We start from the raw sequence: 17666 nt of genomic DNA, 5'->3' as shown, positions 1-17666 counted from the left end.
ACACCACACAAGGGTTAAATATTTGCTAATGAGGTGGGTCTAGAGTCATTTTTGTCTGAACAGACAGGAGGTCATTCCACCACTTTGGTGCTAGTACAGAGAATAGCCTTTATGTCTTGTCTTCCTTGACTTCTGAGAGATGGATCAAAATAAACCAGACCCAAGGCTTGAAGGTTATGAGGTACAGAATTGGGTTTCGATGAATGCTTTGAAGTATATCAGGGCTAATCAACAGGAAGCTAGTTAAGAGTGCACAGTGGTGGCGTAATGTGGCAGCACTTAGGTAGATTAAAGACCAGGTGTGTGCATCATTTTATGGTGAGATGTTTGCCAGATGTGTTGCAAGCTGTGCAAGATGTGCAATTATTTGTTATTATTTTAGAAATATATTTTAGAGTTATTTACTTTTATTATTGACTTATTGACTTTATTAATATCTACATTGTTATACACTGCGTGGCCAAAAAAAAGGTCACACACTCTAATAAGCCTTTAGCTTTGATTACGGCACGCATTCGCTGTGGCATCATTTCCACAAGCTTCTGCAATGTCACAACATTTATTTCTGTCCAGAGTTGCATTAATTTTTCCCCAAGATCTTGTATTGACACATCCAAAAGATTCTCAATGGGGTTCAGGTCTGGTCTCTGTGGTGGCCAATCCATGTGTGAAAATGATGTCTCATGCTCCCTGAACCACTCTTTCACAATTTGAGCCCGATGAATCCTGGCATTGTCATCTTGGAATATGTCCGTGCCATCAGGGAAGAAAAAATCCATTAATGGAATAACCTGGTCGTTCAGTATATTCAGGTAGTCAGCTGACCTCATTCTTTGGGCACAAAACATTGCTGAACCTAGACCTGACCAACTGCAGCAACCCCAGATCATAGCACTGCCCCCACAGGCTTGTACGGTAGGCACTAGGCATTATGGGTGCATCACTTCAGCCACCTCTCCTCTTACCCTGATGCGCCCATCACTCTGGAACACGGTAAATCTGGACTCATCAGATCACATGACCTTCTTCCATTGCTCCAGAGTCCAATCTTTATGCTCCCTAGCAAATTGAAGCCGTTTTTGCCGGTTAGCCTCACTGACAAGTGGTTTTCTTAAGGCTACACAGCTGTTTAGTCCCAATCCCTTGAGTTCCTTTCGCATTGTGCGTGTGGAAATGCTCTTACTTTCACTATTAAACATATCCCTGAGTTCTACTGTAGTTTTTCTACCATTTGATTTCACCAAACGTTTAAGTGATCGCCGATCACGATCATTCAAGATTTTTTTCCGACCACATTCCTTCCTCGAAGATGATGTTTCCCCACTGTCCTTCCACTTTTTAATAATGTGTTGGACAGTTCTTAACCCGATTTTAGTAGTTTCAGCAATCTCCTTAGATGTTTTCTCTGCTTGATGCATGCCAATAATTTGACCCTTCTGAAACAGATTAACATCTTTTCCACGACCACAGGATGTGTCTTTCGACATGGTTGTTTAACGAATGAGAAGCTACTCACTGCATCAGTTAGGGTTAAATAACTTGTTTCCAGCTGAAACATAATCACTCATGCAGTAATTATCCAATGGGAGGCTCTTACCTATTTGATTAGTTAAATCCAGGTGGTGAGCGTTTTTTTGGCCAGGCAGTGTACATTGTACTGTTAATTTGTGTATTTTTGTACTGAGTGCCTTGCTACCCCTTCGCTGCTGCAACACTGTGAATTTCCCCACTATGGGATGAATAAAGGATTATCTTATCCTATCTTATCTTAAGCTGAATGGTAGGAGAAGCCTGATAAGATAGTGTATAGTAGTGTGTAGTGTATATGGAAAATATGAGAGAATCAAGTATCAAACCTTGTGGGACTCTAGTTAAAAGATTGTTTTTTAGTAGATTTAGATTCCCTCTATCACTCCTGGTAAGAATGCTCTTCCAGGTAGGAAATGATCCATCGATTTCTTGTGTCTGAGGCTGCAACATTTGAATAAGGTTGTGAAGGATCGGAACTGGCAGCATGTCCTGAGTTTTTTAGTAACAGCCTCAAGGTCAGTTTCTGTGGAGTAAGCTGCTTTGAATCTAGATTAATTCTGATCTTGAAGGTCATTTTAGGTAAAAGACCATTGATTGCAGACCGTCTTTTTAAGGATTTTGGACAGGAAGGGGAGGAGTGATAAGACCAGAGATGATCAGTTGATGAGGAAAGTGAAGAGAGGAAGATCTAAGTAGCAGGGAGATGAGCTTGAATTTAGAAGCTGTGGAAGGTTTATTTATTTATTTTAAAGTAATTTTGTCATATAAAGGTCTAAATACAGTTGTGTTTTTTTTTTTATATATAAACCCCTTAATAAATAGTAATGTCACAATTAAATGGACCCATAGCATACAGACAAACTATATGGTCAAAACTATGTGGACTATTATGAAATTATAGGTACAACCCCAAATCAGAAAAATTTGGGACAGCATGGAAAATGCAAATAATAAAAAAACACAGTTTATTTGATTGCAAACAGGATGAACCTGAGATATTTCATATTTTAACTGCTCAACTTCATTTCATTTATTAATAAACATCCATTCCTGCATTTCAGGCCTGCAACACATTCCAAAAAAAGTTGGGACAGTAAAGCATTTACCACTTTGTAATGTTGCCATTCCTTTTCACCACACTTAAAATACGTTTTGACACCGAGGATACCAAGTGATTTAGTGTTTCAGCTTTTATTTTGTCTCATTCTTTCAGAAAAATGCATGAACATCCCTGGAAAAGATGACGTCATGAAGGCAGCATATGTTGCTCTAAGATCTCAATGTACTTTTCTGCATTAATGCTGCCATCACAGAAGTGCGAATTACTTTTGCCAAGGGCACTGACACAGCCCCATACCATGACAGACCCTGGCTTTTGGACTTGCTGGACTTGGAGTTGCTGATTACAGTCTGGATGGTCCTTTTCGTCTTTGGTCCGAAGCACACGGCGTCCATTATTTCCAATAAAAAGACCTGGAATGCTGATTCATCTGACTACAATACACGTTTGCACTGTGTGCTGGTCCATCCTAGATGCCTCCGAGCCCAGAGGAGTCGACGCTGCTTCAGGACATAGTTAACATAAGGCTTCTTTTTTGCACAGTAAAGTTTTAAGTGGCATTTGTGCATGTAACTCTGTATTGTAGTGCTTGACAAAGGTTTGCCAAAGTAATCCCTCACCCATGTGGTTTTATCAGCTACTGTTCTTGATGCAGTGCCGTCTGATGGATCGAAGATCACGGGCATTCAGCTTAAGCTTGCGCCCTTGGCCTTTACACACTGAAATTCCTCCCAATTCTTTGAATCGTTTAATAATATTATGCTCTGTAGAGGAAGAAATATGCAAAACCCTTCCAATCTTTCTTTGAGGTACATTGTTTTTAAACATTTCAATCATTTTCTCACACATTTGTTGACAAACTGGAGATCCTCTGATCATCTTTGCTCATCAAAGACTTTCCTGGATGCTGCTTTTGTACCAAACCATGATTACAATCACCTGTTGACATCACCTGTTTGGAATCATCATTATTTAGTTTTTACCTCAGTACTAGCCCTAAATTGCCCCCGCCCCAACTTTCTTTGGAATGTGTTGCAGGCCTGAAAAGCAGAATTGGAGGTATATTCACAAATGAAATTAAGTTGATCAGATAAAACATGAAATATCTTGGGTTCAAACTGTCTGCAATCAAGTTAAAGTCAAAGTAAATGTAAGGAACACTGCATTTTAATTTTATTTGCATTTTCCATGCTGTCCCAACTTTTTCTGATTTGGGGTTGTACAACAATGTTGTTTGGATTTTTAAACACCCCAAAGTCAGCTGAGAGGAAAAAAGTGCTTTAATCAAAAATATAAACCCAAAGCTGTTCTGCAATCAGGAACTGTTCACTGTAAAAAGGATAGAGGATGATTAACACATATTTTAATGACAAATAAGAGCTGTAGTCTCTAACTGTGCACCAGAAACATGTGCAAAAAGTTTGCTTAATAGACACACAAAGTCCATCTATATGAATGGTGTAGTTTTTAAAATGACCATTATTGTACAAGCCCTACAAGCCCTATTGTACAAGGAAGGATAAGTTATGAAAATCCAACAGGTTGGTGGACAGCCAAGACTCATTAATGCCATGGAGGACATGAAGGCTATAACGTCTGATACGGCCGACTGAAATACTACTTAAGTTGCAGATAATTTTAACAATGGTGGTATATGTGTCTCAACACAAGTGCCCACAGACACCATAACTGGACATTTTAGCAATTGAAGCAGGTTGACTGATTTATCAAATACTGCAGTTGGATGGCTGAGCATAAAGAGATGGCACCCAGATGCACTATAAAACAGTATATTAGGCAGCTGGTCCTCATATGGCTTATCATTGTATTTCTCCAAAGCAGGATCATTACATTAAATGTATTTTTAAATGAAGCATAGGCTGGCATGGTGTTACAGCTGGTAGAGTGGCCGATGCACAACAAATTAGGTGTTCATGACCTGGATTTGATCCTCTCCTTCGTGACCCTAGTACCTGTGAATAGGTTTGCACCCACTTTACCTGTCCATTAGGTAGGTCAAAAAATTGACCTCCACATGACCACCAGCATTTACAGCTGTAGAAGCACAGAAAAAATAATAAATACTAGGTTGGTGTTGGTGGTGCATTGTTTTGGAGACAAGTTCTGATCCTTGTCTCTAATTATACTATTACATATGACATGTTCTACTCTATTGGTTCCCTTGGTACCTACTTTCCTCCAAAAAGAATATGCAACAGGTGTATGCTGCTCTACAACCCCAAATCAAAAAAAGTTGAGACAGTATGAAAAATGCAAACAAAAATCCTGCAGTGTTTTACATTTATGTGTATTTGTTAATACGCATACAACCCCAAATCAGAAAAAGTTGGGACAGTATGGAAAATGCAAATAAAATAAAAATGCAGTTTTCCTTACATTTAGACAGGATGAACCTGAGATATTTCATGTTTTATCTGCTCAACAAACATCCATTCCTGCATTTCAGGCCTGCAACACCTTCCAAAAAAAGTTGGGACGGGGGCAATTTAGGGCTAGTAATGAGGTTAAAAAAAACTAAATAATGGTGTGATTCCAAACAGGTGATTGTAATCATGGTTTGGTACAAAAGCAGCATCCAGGAAAGGCTGAGTCTTTGATGAGCAAAGATGATCAGAGGATCTCCAGTTTGTCAACAAATGTGTGAGAAAATGATTGAAATGTTTAAAAACAATGTACCTCAAAGAAAGATTGGAAGGGATTTGCATATTTCTTCCTCTACAGTGCATAATATCATTAAAAGATTCAAAGAATTGGGAGGAATTTCAGTGTGTAAAGGCCAAGGGCGCAAGCTAAAGCTGAACACCGGTGACCTTCGATCCCTCAGACGGCACTGCATCAAGAACCGCCACTCAACAATAGCTGATATAACAATATAATAATAATGGGTGAGGGATTACTTTGGCAAACCTTTGTCAAGCACTACAATACAGAGTTACATGCACAAATGCCACTTAAAACTTGAATGTGCAAGAAAAAGCCTTATGTTAACTATGTCCAGAAGCGGCGTCAACTCCTCTGGACTCGGAGGCCTCTAGGATGGACCATAACAGTGGAATTGTGTATTGTAGTCAGATGAATCAGCATTCGAGGTCTATTTTTGGAAAAAATGGACGCTGTGTGTTCCAGACCAAAGACAGAAAGGACCATCTAGACTTTTATCAGCAACCAGTCCAAAAGCCAGGGTCTGCCATGGTATGGGGTCATTGGAACTGGGTCAATCTAGTGAAGTCAACTTTATTTATATAGCGCTTTTTTCAATAGACATTGTCTTAAAGCAACTTACAAGATCCAGGACCAACAGATACAAAAAACCCTGTTGAGCAAGGACAGTGGCAAGGAAAAACTCCCTTAAAATTACAGGAAGAAACCTTGAGAGGATCCAGACTCCGCAGGGCCCATCCTTCTTGGGTCGTCTGGAGGATACTTTAAATAAATAAATAATAATAGAGTTATTATTCAGTCCAGTCTGTAATTAAGTCTGTAGTGAGTTCTTGACATTCTTGGTGCAAACACGCCAGGTCCCGTCACATCCGGCAGGAGCAGCATTGTTGGCACGGCAGTGTCGACTTCATTTCTTAACCTCGGGCAGGTAAACAGGTTTCCATCAGAAGGACCTTGGGGTGAAACAACAGAAACTGTAGTTAAAAATGTAAAATGCGAGTTGAGTAAAATATCAGTTTTACAGAGAGTTTTAGACTCTGGCACCCCTAATTATTACAGCAGAACTAAAAGGGAGAGCGAGCAGGTAACAAGGTCATGAAGGCTTTCACAGGACATCAGCGCCCACCTCCACATCATCATTAAACCTGAGTGATCGGACAAGAGAGGCAGAACGACAGCAACCCAACATCCCTGATCACCACAAGTTTCTATGACCAAGAACCCCCAGGCTCTGCGCCTTTGTCTATACTAATCAAAAGCCTGAGTAAATAAATATGTTTTCAGTCTAGACTTAAACATTGAGACTGTGTCCGAATCCTGAACAGAGGCAGGAAGATTATTCCAAAGTTGTGGAGCTTTGTAAGAAAATGCTCTTCCACCAGCCGTGATCTTTTTAATTCTAGGAACCATAAGTAACCCTGCATCTTGTGAGCGAAGTGGACGCGCTGGGTTGTAGTGATTAATAAGTTCACTCAGATACTGTGGAGCCAGACCATGTAGCACTTTATAGGTTAGTAAAAGTATTTTGTAATCAATGCGGAATTTAACTGGCAGCCAGTGTAGAGATGATAGAACAGGACTAATATGATCAAATTTTCTAGTTCTAGTTAGCACTCGCGCTGCTGCATTTTAAGCATTTATTATTTACATAAACGAATTGAGAGCGGTCACTCTCACTTAAACCAAGAGAGTGCGAGTCCTTTAACACCTACTGTATTTTCTAGCCTATCAAGTAAAATGTTATGATTGACTGTATCAAACGGTCCACTAAGATCTAATAGAACAAGAATAGAGACACATCCATTATCAGAAGACATTAACAACTCGTTAACTACTCTAATTAATGCGGTTTCGGTACTATGGTTGAGTCTAAATCCAGATTGAAATTTTTCATGAATACAGTTTTCATTCAAATAAGAACATAACTGTTTGGAAACTACTTTTTCTAATATCTTAGAGACAAAAGGAAGGTTTGAAATTGGCCTATAATAAGATAGAACATGTGGATCAAGATTAGGTTTTTTAATCAGGGGTTTATTGCATTGCGCTTCATGGAGCGCTGGGTGGCCACAAGTGCCTGCCTTGCTTTGCGCCAGGCGGCACGGCAGCGGCGGACATGAAGCTGTACAGACGGGACCGCTACCTGCTGCTCCTGCTCAGGAAAGAGCGGCGGAGCGTACCCGAACTGAGCTTCAAACGGTGACTTTCCAATCGCCGAGTGATGCAGGGTATTGTGAGCAAATTCTGCCCACAATAATTTATCCGACCACGTGGTCGGATTCCCTGCCGTCAGGCACCTGAGCATCTTGCTCAGATCCTGGATCAGCCTCTCCGACTGCCCGTTCGACTCAGGGTGATACCCTGAGGATAAGCTGGCCTTAGCGCCAATGAGTTGGCAAAAGGCCCGCCAGCACTGGCTCACAAACTGCGGGCCCCGATCAGACAAAATGTCTGATGGGACCCCATGCGCTCTCACCACATGTTGCAGGATGATCTGCGCAGTGCCCATGGCGGATGGTAGCTTGTGCAGCGGAACAAACAGGCAAGACTTGGTGAACCGGTCGACAATTACCCACACCGCCGTGAACCCTCTGGACTTTGGCAAGCCTGTCACAAAGTCCAGGGCAATATGGGACCACGGTCTTGCAGGTATCGGCAACGGATGGAGAAGCCCTCGCGGGTGCTCTCTGGGGCTCTTGTTCAGAGCGCACACAGAGCAGGCACGGACAAAGTCACGTACCTGGTTCTCCATCCCCGGCCACCAAAATCTTCGGCGCAGCAAAACCAGGGACTTAGTCACGCCTGGGTGCGCCGCAAAAGGGGAAGCATGAGCCCACTCAAAAACCTGACGCCGTACAGTAGAGGGTACATACAGTCTGTCAGGAGGTCCCCCACCGGGGTCGGGTTCAGCCCTTTGGGCGTCCCGAATGACCTTTGAAATACCCGAGGTGACTGGGGCTGCTATCTGGGTTGAGGGAATCACGGGATCAGGCTCGGTCTCCGGCCTGGTTGGTTCCCACTGTCTAGACAGAGCAACCGGCTTACCGTTCTTGGATCCTGGTCTATAGGACAGTGTAAAGGGGAACCTACCGAAAAATAAGGACCACCGGGCCTGACGTGAATTCATCCTCTTAACCTGCTGGATGAACGACAAGTTCTTGTGATCAGTCCAGACAAGAAAAGGATGTTTGGCTCCCTTGAGCCAGTGTCGCCACTAATTTAAAGCCAACTTAATGGCTAGAAGTTTCCTGTCTCCGACCGGGTAGTTCTGCTCAGCCGGAGTCAGGCGGTGCGAAAAGAAGGCACACGGATGCAGCTTCTTTTCTGGCCCCGCTCTCTGGGACAGTACTGCCCCAACCCCCACCTCAGAGGCATCCACTTCGACCACGAAGGGTTCCTCTGGGTCAGGCAACTGCAAAACAGGAGCAGTTGTCAAGAGAGCTTTGAGTCTGTCAAAGGCTTGTTGGGCCTGCTCCGACCACTTGAAAGACCCCTTGCCGGTAAGGGCTGTTATTGGAGCAGCGACAGTGCTAAAGTTCTTGATGAATCGCCTAAAAAAGTTTGCAAAGCCCAAAAACCTTTGCATTTGGCGAACAGAACTTGGAGTTGGCCACTTCTCCACTGCAATAACTTTAGCCGGGTCCATGCGAAGGGTGCCCTGAGAAACAATGAACCCCAGGAACGAAACCGTGTGGGAGTGAAAGAAAGACAGACAAAAGCTGGTGAACCCGTCGGACATGCCCTATGTGTTCGTCGATGGACCGACTAAAGATAAGGATATCGTCTAGATAAACGTAGACGAATTTATCAAGAGTCTCCCGCAAGTCCTCGTTGATAAACCTCTGGAAGACTGCGGGGGCATTCATTAACCCAAATGGCATCACCAGATACTCATAGTGGCCAGTGGGTGTAATGACCGCAATCTCCAATCATCCCCCTGCCGGATCCGGATCAGGTTGTACGCGCTGCATAAATCGAGCTTTGTAAAAATTGATGCTCGCTGAAGGGCTTCGAAAGCCGTGGCCATCAGCGGCAGCGGGTACCGATCCTTGATCGTAATGGCATTCAGACTGCGATAATCGACACAGGGGCGCAAAGTGCCGTCCTTCTTCTTCACAAAAAAGAACCCTGCCCCAGCTGGGGAGGAAGAAGGACGGATAAACCCCTGTTTGAGTGCCTCGCGCACATACTCCTCCATAGCTGCCTTTTCTGGACCGGAGAGCAAGAAAAGCCGCCCTCTAGGAGGAGTAGTGTCGGGCAATAAATGAATGGCGCAGTCGAACGGTCTGTGGGGGGCAAGTCCTGCGCCCTGGACTTGCTAAAAACCTCCCGTAAATCATGGTACGCAGGAGTAACAGCAGCCAAATCCGGGATCTCCATCTTGGGTTCGGACAGGTCGGGATTCGTGCCGGCTTGCAGCAAGCACTAATCATGATACCGCGTCCCCCAGATGAAGATTGATCCGGAGGCCCAGTCGATCTGGGGGTTGTGTCTTTGCAACCACGAATACCCCAAAACCACCTGGAGGTGAGGAACGTGAGTCACTAAAAAGGTGATCCGCTCCTCGTGGTCTTGTAGACGCAACGTCAACGGTTGTGGGTAATCAGGCTGCCCGCTACGGCTCGACCATCTACAGCATGGACCGAGACCGGCTTGGTTAGCGGTTGGACCTCTATCCCCAGCCTGAGTACCAGATGGATGTCGATGAAGCTCTCCACCGCCCCCGAATCGACGCAAACCCTCAGGTTTGTGTTCCCCGAACCCCAAGACAACCAGGCCGATAAGAACAGACCCTGACCAGGGATGTTAATTCGGCCCTCTCTCAACTCCCTGGTTCGAGAGCGGCCTACCTGTTTTAACGGTTGCCGGGGTCGGGAGAGTGAGCCTGATGCCGAAGGGGCGTCAGTTCTTGTCGACCCTAACTGCATAGGTTCGGGATCCGGGTCGGGCGGAGGCGATCTAGGAGGGACCTGCGAGCGGACAAACGGGGGACAGGTACCCCGTTCCCACGCTCGCTGGCGAAGTCGGGTATCGATAGACGTGGCCAGCGTGTAAAAGGCCTTAAGGGTAGTAGGAGGGTCCCTTGTGGCCAGCTTGTCCTTAACCTTACTAGAAAGACCACGATGGAAAATGGCGGTAAGGGCCCCCTCATCCCAACCACACTCTGCTGCTAGCGTTCGGAACTCAATAACGTAGTCAGCTACTGAGCGACCACCTTGGGTGAGCTCGAATAGGCGTGGGCCCGCCTCACGGCCCCCCGTATGGTGAAAAAAGGTTTCCTTAAGGGCTTCCTTAAAGGAACTTTCAGATGAGCATTCTGGGGCGTTTTGCTCCCAAAGGGCAGTAGCCCATTCTAATGCTCTCCCAGTAAGAAGGGATATAATGTAGGCAACCTTTGAACGTTCAGTGGGGTAGCGAGAAGGTTGCAGTTCGAACACTAGTGAGCATTGAAGGAGAAATCCACGACACCTCTTCGCCTCTCCCGAAAATCTTTCGGGAGGAGGGATGGGAGTGTTGCGGGTTCCAGACTCCCCGGAGTGGGTAGGAGAGTGGGTGACGGGATTCGGGCTGGGCTCCGAAGTCGACAGACGCTGGGTGAGCTCGGTCACCCGCTTAGCCAACTTGTTCAGGACCACCTCATGTCTGCCCAACGTAGACGTAGCACGTCTGAGACGGGTGGGGAATCTGCTGAGTCCATGAGTGGTCGCACCTTTCTGTTACGTGGGAGAAAGGAGGACTCAAACGCAGAATGAAAAAATAAATAATAATTTTATTTTAAATGAGAATAAAAGATAAACAGAAGGAAAAACAAGAAAACAAAAACCAATCGGAAACACCGATGGGAGCAGCTGGCGATGCCGGCAACAAAAAACTGAAACAGGGAAAAATAACAAAGCTGGGCGCGAACCCCGGTTGTCTGGGTGGAAGCCGGGTGTGTTGTCACCGCGCTATTGCAGCGCGAGTAAAAGAGAGCAAGAAAGCACTAATGGCGCTATAGCAAACTGACGCGGGCAGGAGAACCTCCCGCCGAACACTAGCCCCAGCACAGCGGTAGGCTAGGGTAGGTAGCGATTGGCGTATACTTCGCTGAGGGTCACAGCTGAGGAAGCGCACCGATCTGAAAAGAGAGAAAGTCAATAGTTCAGTTAGGTAAGCTCAAAGGTGCGCATTCGAACCGGGGACGCTGGCGCTGAAACCTAGCGCTTAACGGCATCGCCACCCAGCGGATCCGGAATCCAATAACAACAATGATTAAGAGCACTATAGCGGGGAATGCAACAAGCGCTATAGCTTGATGCCCAACAAGACCGCTAATGCTAAATGCTAATCGTGTAAACAATAGCAGCGCGAGGGCTGCACGGCGTCGCACCACACTAATCCTAGAGAGGCAAAGGCAAAATATTAGCTACCTCGACCTTGCGGTCTACACACCCGAATGGCCTTGTGCCACCTGGGGTACCGTCTAGCCCTATAAAAGGAGTGTGGACGAGCTGCCACTTGAGAGCGAGAGAACAAAAGGTGCGACACCCGCTGCTGTGCGGAAAAACAGCTGCGGGTGATCAGCCCTAATTAGTGGACCTACTACTTACGGCCTTTGTTTTCTGAGCTCTGTAACGCCTGCTTTGCCGGGAACCCGGGGCACGTTCACCAGCTACCGCAGGCAACCTAATACTTCAAGTGTTTTAGTGTAAGGGCAAGGGCTCAAGTCTAAGCACTACAATATGGAGTTACATGCACAAATGCTACACTGTAAAAAGGAGACTGTGAAATGTACAGTAACTTGCTGGCAGCAATTAGCCGGTAAGTTGCTGTAATAAATTTTACAGTACACATACTGCAAATTTAATTACAGTAACTATAAAATACTGTAATATTTATTACAGTAATAATCACAGTACTGTAGCTCTTTTTACAGCAATTTCACATTACTGTAACCTATTACAGCAGTAATCACTTTACTGTAATTTGTCTTTTAATTACAGCAAATATCAGACTACTTTAAAGGCATTACAGCATTTAACACCAAAATAATATTCGAAAAATAACTATACATTGTAAAAATTAAGACACTTTGTAACAAAAAATAATTTATTGAATTTCAAAAACATGTTTTTGAAAATACATAGATAATTAAATAAATAAATTCATATTTTTGTAAACACTGCTGTTCTGAACAAAACTATAAAAATGTGTAAGTGCTTTGTTTTACATTTGCTAGAATCCACATCTTGGGCTAAAGTTTTCTTCCCTGCACTGTAAAGATAAAACAAGGAATTACTGTTACTGCTGTAGAAATGTATATACAAGACTGGAGACTATGACAGTTTTGTTAATTCCTAATTTCCCATTAGAGATATTACATTAATAAACACATTCTACTATTAAAAATGTGCTGTTTAAAATTCTTACCTGTTTTGGTAATGTTATGCACGCTGGCTCTCTAGTGTATCACTTTTGGCTAGACCATTAGCTAGTTGTTTATCAACTGGCCGATTAGTTCTATGTTAGCGAGCTAGCTTGCTTTCTGTCTTAATAGCGTTTTAAAAGAGTAGGTGACTATTATCAAGTAATTCTAATTTCTGTACCTGTTACTGATGATATAAAGATGTCTTTCTGTCTGAGTGATAAAAAAAACAAAACTAATATTTGTGTTAGATATAATGCAAACTGTACTATTACCATAGACGGATTATTGTTTAAACTGACAGAAAAAGAAAAATCCCGCTTAAATTTACCGTATTGTGATTCACAGCAGAAATATGCTTACTGTAGAATTCACCCACCACTGAATCTTGACCATGATCCTTTGCAGATCTACAGTAAAATGCTGTGTACAGGTTCTACAGTAAGAATTTTATCATTTTACAGTAGTAATGCTGTAAAAACTACAGAAAATTGTTGTGAAAAACAGTGTACATAAAACTTGTGCAAAAAAGAAGTGTTATGTTAACCATGTCCAGAAGCAGTGTCAAGTTCTGTGGGCTCAGAGGCATCTGGTATGGACCGTCACATAGTGGAAACATGTATTGTGGTCTGACGAACCAGTATTTAAAAAAAAAAAAAAAATTTGGATGAAATGGACATCGTGTGCTCCGGACTAACGATGAAAAGGACCATCCAGACTGTTATCAGCAACAAGTCTAAAAGCCTTAAAGTCTTCAAGATGACGTCTTTTCAAGCGACATTTATGCATTTTTCAACAAGACAATGCAAAACCACATGCAGCACACATTACAAAGGCATGGTTGCAAAAGAAGGAGGTACAGGTACCAATAGAGAAGGTGTATAGAATTTCAAAACCAAAAAATATGACAATGCCAACCCTGTGCCAACAAGGTATCCTTGGTGCCAAAACGTCTTTTAAGTGTTGTGAGAAGGAACGTCAATATTATAATGTGATAAATGTTTTACTGTCCTTTTTTTGGAATATGTTACAGATCTGAAAATCAGGAATGGATGTTTATTAACAAATGAATTGAAGTTGAATAGATAAAACATGAAATATCTTGGGTTTATACTGTCTGCGATAAAATAAAAGCCTTTGTAAGTAATTGTAAGAATACCCCCAGTTGAAGCAGTGAAAATAAAATGAAATGAAAAGCATTTTGATGGAAGAGCATCTCTGCATGGATTCCTGCAGTGCATGTCAATTTGAAGCTCCTTTGTGCATTACTTATTCATTCTGTGTTTGTGTTTTGTGCATCAGAATAAAGAAAAGGAATTTGCTCTTTATCTGAAAGACTCTCAAAGGAAAGCTTTGTCTCGGGTTGCTACAGCCTCTTTTAAATATTACTTTATCTTATTGTAATCGCTCCATATTGCACAGCGTGCATGATTGTCAGGAAATAATAAATCATAGTAGTTTCATACGACACAAAAAGAGTCTCTACACACAGTTTGGAATTTAAATGTTTTCTTACATTGCCCTATGGTTTAATACTTCTTCAGTTTTATTATTAATAAAACTCATGAAAATTCAGAGTTCAGGTCATTAAGATAATTCATTTTCTAAATCATACAGATATTTCTCATATTCATGTCCTGTTTTATCATATTGATTTATTAATTACAGCCCAGACTGCAAATGTGTGAATACTTGGCCTAATGATTTTATTAATAGATAAGTGTTCTAACTTTTGAGATAACAAGATGTTGTTGGTTAAAAAAGTAGTATTTTATAAATGTGATGGGCTTAATAAAAGTTGTACTGATTGTCTTTTTTAGGCTACAATATACAAAATGAGCAGTTTGGAACTAAACTAAAGTTGGTAAACTAAAGTTGGTTGTAAGCCAGTGTTTTTTTCTGTAAGGCTCTCAAAATGAAATAAAACAGGGTGAAAGCAGACATGGGTGAAAAAGTATATGGAGAAACAGATGGACTACAGTCAGTAATTGCTTCTATATGGTAAGTGGAGCTGATAAAATAGACAGTGAGTGTAGAAACAAGGAGGTGGTTTTAATGTTATGGCTGATCAGTGTATGCACATGTCCTTCACAGTTAACCAGTTTCACTGTTTTAAATGCATAGATTCATATATATTTCTCAGGAAAGTAAAATGCAATATAAAAATCTGTGATTGTTAATTCTCTCAAACTTTATCTATGCTATCCTAAGATTTGTTTTTACTGACCAACTTCTTATTTTGTCAATACAAACTAGTGGTGTGCGATATTGATCCGATACCGATACTTTTTTATTTACTTTCATGTAGGGAAGAGCAGTGTATCATGATTTATGAGGTGAATGTATCATCAATTTGCTTTGACTAATAAATGATTTTGTGTTAATTAGTTAATCATGTGCATGTGAAAACCCACTACAGTTTGTAGGCGAATAAAAAGTAATTTTATAATGTAATAAACTTTAATGAAGTCTGGGGTTTTTGTTGAGAAACAATTATATAATAAGAAACAAAATTCCCCCTCTCATTGCACACTCTGGCTTTTTGTAAAATAAAGTACAGAAAAATATTAAAGAACGTCAATTCTTTTTTCTTAGAAAGTTTTTTGTTCATTAACAATAATATAATAAAACTAAATTAATTCCTTTCACTGCACTTCTTATCTGGCTTAAAACAAAGTACAGTACGACATTAAATCTTAAGAACACATGTTTTAAAAAATTTTTTAATTCACTGATGAAAATATCCACTTTTTCTCTCTGCCTCTCTGCCTCTCACTGCTGTATGTATTTCCACTGGGTCGCACGACAGTAAAACACAGTGGAGCAGGGAGGAGCAAAGTGTGCATGTTAGATGTGAAGGAGCGCTGTTTGCACGCACACACACACACACACACACACACACACACACATGTCTACTTTTTGATAAAACGGGAGAGAATCCACAATTTAGAATTTGATGGACTAAGACATGTTTACCACTGTTATCTTACCTTTCCTATTATCTAGACTTTTCATTGGTTTGGAAACTGAAGATAGCAATTGTTGCAAGTGGAATTTAAATTCTTGCTTAATACAAGACTTCAGCTGCTTAACAGTCCATGATTGCTGTTTTATGATTCACCTCTTTAGTGTTTAGTGTTGATGGTTTTTCAAGGTCTGTTTGAACTGATTGACAATTACCTGACAAAGTTTGGCACAAAGTGGTGAGCCATGACATACTGTATATTAGCTTGAAAAGATTTAGCCTTTGGTGAATCCTACTTTCATACACAATCGTAATCCTCACGTTACCAACTGACCTGCTTATTATGAAATGCTTTAAAACTCCGCACAGAAAGGACCTGGACCGCCCCAAGCCACCGTGTCGCCCAGAAAATACAACAATGAAATAATTTATTTTTACTTTTGTCATTTAAATAAAGGTTCAAGAAAAGGGTTTTGTTTATTTCACAATACATCTACAAATATAGGAAATTAAGTACTATTTTTAGTGTACCTATGACAAGGCATCCCGCAAAAATTATACCACCAGCACATTATTCACAGCTTAAGCATTAACAGCAAAAGGACTGCGGAAATGTCAAAAGTTTTTTTATGTAACTGTGGTTTTCTAGGTGCAGTAGGATACTGATAATGAAGGATAGCAACATAGCAATGTCTGGAATACATGCCCTTAATAGTACATTTACATTTGAATGTAGCTTACATTCAATATAGATGTACATTAATACACAGACCTTAATGTCTACTGTGTTGAATGTTGCTTGTAAACAACACCATTACTGCTTCCCAGCCACAGACCCCTCTCATTTCTAAATGCTCTCTAAAGCGTACACACAGGGCAGGTACACGGTGCTGGCAGATGCTGCGCCTGGGTAATTTGTGTACAAACACTCTGGTTGAAATGAAAAACAAGCAGTAGAGCTGGTAGCTAACAGGAGGAGGGACGTTTTTTCTCAGTGTCCTGCTGGAAACAACCTTCCGCTCTATTAGCACTGATTCAGGCACTGACATTAACCCGTTTTCATCTTAGACTGATCTTAGGATTGTTGAAGATTTATACACTGCTTTATAATAAGACTGGCTATTGTCTGAATGGATCTGCAGAATAAATGTAGTCAAGTTATTAAAATGATCCTGGTGAATTGTATTCACTGTTCTTTAACAGTGACCTGAGTGCTTCCTGTGGTGACTGTAAACTCTTGCTTTGCTCTGGAGAAATGTAGGCTCAATCATCAACAGTGCAGGCCTGCTGAGTAACAGCATGAATGACATGACCCTTCCTGTGTCTAAAATACTGTTTTTATTTTGCTTTCACACCCCTGGCTACATAACACATAAACACTTGAAGTTTGTATGTGTAGTTGTGCCATTTACCATTTTCTGGGTGGTATTTTATCAATTTCAGACTTTGTTTGAGTGGATTGACATGGATCAGTTTGTTTAAGTCACTGATGACTATGCAGCCCAGTATTCTGAAGCAGAACCTCTACTGATTTGTTCTGCAAAGAGCATAGTGGAGGCACTATTTCCTGTTGCGATTCTTAAAAAGATCCTGACTGACCAAGGCATTTTCATGTCACATACACTACACTAAAACTACAGATTGCAGCAAATCGAAGAGTTTTGCACTAGTGTGTACCATCATCAGATCAGATCTGACTGGTGGAATGCTTTAATAAGACACTCAAAACACGTTCTATAAGTTGGGACAGTTGGAGGGTTGAAGCCCCTACTTGTTTTAACTTTTGTATGGTCAGAAACAGTCAGAGGTTGTGGTAGTTGGGAAGGTCCCAACCCCAGTAAGAATGAGGGGTAATATATCCTGAACCTCTGACCTGTACATGCAGTGAGCCACTTATTACAGGAAAATTTGCTCAAGGCTCAGTCAGGTACGTCAGCAACAATAGGCACTCCCAACTCAGACAATTTGCAACAGGAAATGGTGTTCTTGTATGGTTCCCTACGTCCATCTTAAAATTACTCAAC

Source organism: Trichomycterus rosablanca, chromosome 4, assembly GCF_030014385.1.
Source record: "Trichomycterus rosablanca isolate fTriRos1 chromosome 4, fTriRos1.hap1, whole genome shotgun sequence".
Lineage (NCBI taxonomy): Eukaryota > Metazoa > Chordata > Actinopteri > Siluriformes > Trichomycteridae > Trichomycterus > Trichomycterus rosablanca.
Note: the sequence above shows the minus strand (reverse complement) of the source record.